Genomic DNA, 6513 nt, shown 5'->3' with positions numbered 1-6513 from the left:
AGTCTTGTTTATCGACCAGTGTGTCTGACACTTGAACAAAATAGGAAGCACAAAATGGGAACCATGGTTGAAAGTCAGAGCTCAGCATTTTCTGTAACCTAGAAACTAGACCCAGTGAATGAAACAGAGACAAAGTAGGTCAGAGTAGCTAAGGAATTTCTCATTTATTTATATGAGAATCAATAATGTGTGATGGAGGGAGCACATGCTTAGGAATGAGATAGACATAGATATAAACCCTGTTCCATGACTTAACAGCTAGGTGACTTTGATTAAGTTGCTTAAACTCTCTGATCCTGTTTTCTCATCTGTAAAATGGGGGAAACACGACATGCCCCCACAAAGATGTTGAAGATTAAATGATGTAATATGTTTAACATGTGCTGCATTGTGCCTTACATGTAATAAATAACCACTCAATAAGTAGCAAGAGTTATTATGTAGGAAACAGCACAGGGTAGAATAAAAAAGGCTAGATTTTGGAGTTAGAAAAAATACTGAATTTAATCTCTGTCTTGGGCTGGGAAACACTGATGAGTCATTTAACATCTCTGGGGCCAGTTTTCTTTACATTTATAACAAGGTGATGATATCCAATACCTTCATCAAGTGGCAGCTGCTTCAGAAGGACTGGAGTTTCAGGACCTTTTATTGTATTTTGTTTATTCTTCTCATAATGACATGACACTCCTAAATCCACAACCTACATGGTCCATGTCATAAATGATGTGGCATTTAACAATTCCAAAAACAAATTTCAACCTTGATTTTCATCTTTCAAAGCATTTACCAAAGTCACCTATTATCTCATATTTTCTGACTTGCCATACTTGGGAGCCGCATGTTCTCTCCCTGTGAACATTTGCTGTCTCAGGACTGTCAGGTCCTGGCACCCCGTCCCCTCTATCGCGTCTCCCCCTGTCTTCGCAACCCAATCCATCCTCTATTGCCCACAGTCCTCCATATGGATGGTTATGTCCTTTGGGTCTCCTCAAAGCTTGGAAGGAAGAAACCAAGTGGTGACATCTGTGTTCTCTGCTTTGTCATGTGAAGTATGGGAAAGACAATTATCCCCACCAGGTAATAATTTTTGTACCATCACCTAGAGGTGATACTAACTTGTCTTCTCTATCTCAGTGACTAGGAATTTGTGGTTGTGTGACTGCAAATTCAGAGCTCAACCACACTTCGCCAAGGAGCCCACACTCTGCTCCCCAACAACATGTCATGGCACACACTGAGAAACAAACACCTTACTACTTCCACATATTGGGGGATTTTTTTGTAATTCTCAGAGGCACTGCTTGTGTTAGGAATACCTCATGCATTACTGAAGAGTTAATTCTAGGGAACTGGTCCTAAAACTTTGATTCACATTAACAGTATCCAGGAACCTTTAAAAACCTTGAATACCAGGAGTTCCCTTCGTGCCTCAGCAGTTAACAAACCTGACTAGGATCTGTGAGGATGCGGGTTTGATCCCTTGGCCTCGCTCAGTGGGTTAAGGATCTGGCATTGCCATGAGCTGTGGTGTAGGTTGCAGACGCAGCTCTGATCTGGCATTGCTGTGGCTGTGGTGTAGGCTGGCAACTGTAGCTCCGATTCAACCCCTAGCCTGGGAATGTCCATATGCCACAGGTGCAGCCCTAAAAACCAAAAAAAAAAAAAAAAAAACCTTGAATAGCACTTACCAATCAAATCAGTATCTCTGGACATGAGACACAGACATTAGCATTTTTTTAATTTAAAAAAATTGTTGTGTGATTATATTTTACACCCAATTCTAAAAAACAGTGTTCTAGGGCAGTGTGTCTTAAAACTTGAACTACTAAGAAGCCTCTGAGGTGGTTTTTTAAAAATTCTGTTTCCCTGGCCCTCTGCTGACTAATCACATCATACTCTGCGAGGGTGAGTTTCAAGAAATCACTATCTTCAGAGCAGCTCCTCAGAGCTAAGAAACTGTCTCCCATGCTATAGTCCTCATTTTGACCCCAATAAAACTTCACTCACAACTCTCATTTTGTGCATTTTTTTCAGTCAAAAACTCATAACTCGACAATAAGAACTAAAAATTGCACCAAAGATTTGAACAGACACCTCACCAAAGAAGATGTACAGATGGTAAACAAGTATATGAAAAGATGCTCCACATCACATGTCATTTAGGGAATTTCAAATAAACAATGAGATAACACTACACACCACGAGAATGGTGAAAATCTGAAACAGAGGCAACACCAAATGCTGGTGAGGATGTGAAAGAACCGGAATTCCATCATTGCTGATGGGAATACACTTTGGAAGATAGTTCAGCAGTTTCTTACAAAGTTAAACACAGTGTCACCATATAATCTAGCAGTCATACATCTTGATCATACTTCTTGATAATTACCCAAATGAGTTGAAAACTTATATACACATAAATGTTTGTAGAAGCTTCATTCATAATTATCAAAACTTGAAAGGAATCAAGAAGTCCTTCAGCAGGTGAATGGCTAAATCAACTGTGGCACATACATCTCCACAATGGAATATTATTGCCACTAAAAAGAAGTGAGCTTGATTAGGTGTCATTTGTTTATTTTTGTGGGCTATGGGATGGAAATCCTGTGAAATTGGATTGTTGTGATCATTATACAACTACAGATGTAATAAATTCATTTGAGTAATTTAAAAAATAATACAAAATAAATAAATAAAAATAAAAAGAAGTGAGCTATCAAGCCCTGAAAAGACAGAGGAAATTTAAATGCATATTAATAAACAAAAGAAACCAATCTAAAAAGCTACATGCTGTATGAGTCCAACAATATGAGACTAGAAAAGGCAAACTAAATAAATAGAGTAAAGATTAGTGGTTCCCAGGGATTAAGGAAGAGATAGGGATAAATAGCTGGAATACAGAGAATCTTTAGGGTAGTGAAATTATTATGCATGAAATTACAATGGTGGATATATATCATGATATATTTATCAAAACACATAGAATGAACAACACCAAGAGTGAATCCTCATGTAAATTATGGACTTGGGGTGATAATGTGTCATGTAGGTTCATCGGTTGTAACAGATACACTCCTCTGGTGGGGCATTTTGATAATGGTAAGCTATGTATGGGGAGGGGGTGGTTATGGGAAATCTCTGTACTCTCTGCTCAATTTTGCTGTTAACTCAAAACTACTTTAAAAAATAGGAGTTCCCGTCGTGGCGCAGTGGTTGACGAATTCGACTAGGAACCATGAGGTTGCGGGTTCGGTCCCTGCCCTTGCTCAGTGGGTTAACGATCCGGCGTTGCCATGAGCTGTGGTGTAGGTTGCAGACGCGGCTCGGATCCCGCGTTGCTGTGGCTCTGGCGTAGGCTGGTGGCTACAGCTCTGATTAGACCCCTAGCCTGGGAACCTCCATATGCCAGGGGAGCGGCCCAAGAAATAGCAACAACAACAAAAAAAAAAAAGAGAGAGAGAGAGAAAAAAAAGACAAAAAAAAATATATTAAAAACGAAAAAAGAAGAAGCATTGTTTTTGACTTTCACTATTCATTACTCATATGGCCATTGTAAGCATCATCCGGAGCTTCCTGTTGAAAATTTATGGGACCCACTGAGCCAGAATTTCTGGAATCTGTGTTTTAACAAGCATCCCACCCTGTAGGTGATTCTAATGCTCACAAACTTTTGAGAGGTGCTGTCCTAGTACTTCACAAACTTTAATGTGTAAGAATGCCTAGGTATCTTGTTAAAAAATGAAGATTCTGAATCAGTAAGTCTGGACTAGGGCCAGAGATTCCATATTTTGGGCAAGTTCCAAGGTGATGCCTGGATGCTGCAGGTCCAAAGACCATTGTCTAAGTAGCAAGGCTAGAGCAAAGCAATGGAATTAAGCCTTCTTGTCCTGCTCCATTTTCTCTCCTCTTGCCCCCTACTCCCAAATACATATACCCTATAATAATATCTCAAGTGCAATGTACTATAGGAAGAGGAAAGAAAATTGCCCATCCTGGGTACAGGCAGTAAGGGTATATCTGTAAGGAATTTTAAAACAATCAGAAACCTGACTAAAATTGGTTTCCTTTCTTTTTTTGTTTTGTCTTTTGTCTTTTTAAGGCCGTACCTGCAGCATATGGAGGTTTCCAGGCTAGGGGTCAAATCACAGCTGTAACTGCCAGCCTGTACCTCAGCCACAGCAACCCAGGATCCGAGCCCTGTCTGCCACCTACACCACAGTTCAAATCAATGCCGGATCCTTAATCCACTGAACAAGGCCAGGGATTGAACCCGTGTCCTCATGGATACTAGTCAGGTTCATTAATCACTGAGCCACAACGGAAACTCCTGAAGTTGGATTCTTAACCCACTGCACCCAGCGGAATCTTCAGTTTCCTTTATTAAAAATTACCTGTATACATGTATGTGTAATTGGGTCACCATACTGTACAGTAGAAAACTGATAGAATACTGTAAACCAGCTATAATGGAAAAAAAAATAAAAATCATTATATAAAAAAACCTAAAAAAAATCACCTTGTGTCAATAATTTTAAACATTATCAGGAATGAAATATTCCTCCCACCAGGAGTCTGTGTCTCACTGCACTACTCAATCCACTTCTCCTCCCTTCTGTAACGGCCATACACATTGGAGAAATAAATACACACAAGTCAGAAAGCTAGATTAGGACTCAAAAATTTCTAATCCCAGAGAAGTGAGATCTCTCCTTGTAGCAGAGTAAATATCTTACTTTTCCCTTCCCCATTTTCTCAACAACACATCAAAGAAACATTGAGGAAATTGCTAACATTGTGCTTTTGCTTAGGGTAAATCAAGAAACCTCAGTTCTAACCAGAGCTCTATCCACCTCTGAAACCAGAAATTATTTAAACTCTGTGGAGCTGGAGGAGGAGAGGAGCAAGGTGGGAAGACAGAAAACAAGGAGAAAAATGCCTCTAAAGAATTCAGTTGAAGCATTCATTCAGATGAAGCACACTTAAAGGATCAAGCAACCAATCCCCTTTCCAAGAAAAGATGGTCCAGCATTTCTCAAAATGTGGGTCCTCACACCTGTGTCACATGCAGATTCCTGGGCTCCATCTACACTTGCTGAATCATCAATGAACACGAGGTACAGAACTCTGCCTTATTACCAAGGATCCCAGAAGATTGACTTGCCCCAAGTATGTCAGCAAAACTAATTGAAAGGAAAGCCTGAGTTCCAGGAAGTCACAAGATGCTAGGTCATAGCTCTCTTCTCAACCACCTGGAAAAGCACCGCTTGGGTCCCTGATGGCTGAATGAGAAGGAAGTTCCAGCTGCCCTGCCTGGGACTCAACATACCACTGTCCTTCCCAGGTCTGAAGGAGAAGGTTTCTTATCATTCAAGAACTTTTACTAAACTACATCCAGGCGAGACTCTCAGTTTCCATGAGAAACAGTGCTAAAAATGTGTTACCCTGTCTCCTGCTGAGAAGTCTCAGAAGATGCTGCTGATTTAGACAGTGTGTGCTCTTGATAAGACTCTCAGAGGACATTTCTTTCTTGTGATGTAAATAGTGGTCCATCTTCTGAACAACCAGATGATTTCTATCTTTGGAATAACCGAATTGCTTAGCTAATGGGAGTTCTATATACTGACCAGGAGAACACTTAAGAGTCTAATCTGAGGCTTATGCCCCACCAAACCCTAGGATTTAATAGTGTGTATTTCTCAGTTAGTTTCAGCTCTAACCACTCTTTTTATGATCCTGCTCTTTTTTTCCCCAATTGCCTTTTTCACCTACATCCAAAATGTTATCTTTCTATATTTTATGTATCCTTATAAACCACTTTAAAACACTTTTTGGAACAAAGCATGTTCTAGGCGAATAGATGGGTACATAGAAAGATAAATCCTTATGGGCCTCATTTTCCTTGGTTATAAAATAAGGGATTCAGATAACTAATGTATCATCCAGGTACAAAGCCCAAAATTCTATCATAAGTTTTGGTACAACAGTGAACTCTCCACTTAAATACAACATATTTCTGATGTGTTATTGCAACATTTTTCTAACCAAAAGCTTAGTCATAAAAGTGCAGAAATATAAATTTCAAAAGCATTTTATATCTACAAAATGTAATTGATTTTCACTTCATCTGATTTTAGGATAGTGTTTTATGACATTACAAAACCGATAGAAAAAAAATAAAGCAAATCAAAAAACTTCATCTAAATTTTTAATCAACTGTATTTCTCAATCTTCCACCCCTTGTTTTTAATCTTGCCGTCCCATCTTTTCCTTCTATCAATAGATGGAAATACAAAATTTTGATTTGGAGGCAATTAATTACAACGTTTTAATTTTCATAAGGTAGCAACATCAAACATTGTAAATGTATTCACACTGAATTGTACACTTACATGGTTAAAATGGTACACATTATGTTATAAATATTTTACCACAATTTTTTAAAGAACATAGGTTAATATCAATCCTGAGAGGTTGCTACCTTTAATCCTGATGTTAGGCATTAATGCTTTT

This window comes from Phacochoerus africanus, chromosome 5 (genome assembly GCF_016906955.1).
Source record: "Phacochoerus africanus isolate WHEZ1 chromosome 5, ROS_Pafr_v1, whole genome shotgun sequence".
Taxonomy (NCBI): Eukaryota; Metazoa; Chordata; class Mammalia; order Artiodactyla; family Suidae; genus Phacochoerus; species Phacochoerus africanus.
This window is presented reverse-complemented; position numbering follows the sequence as displayed.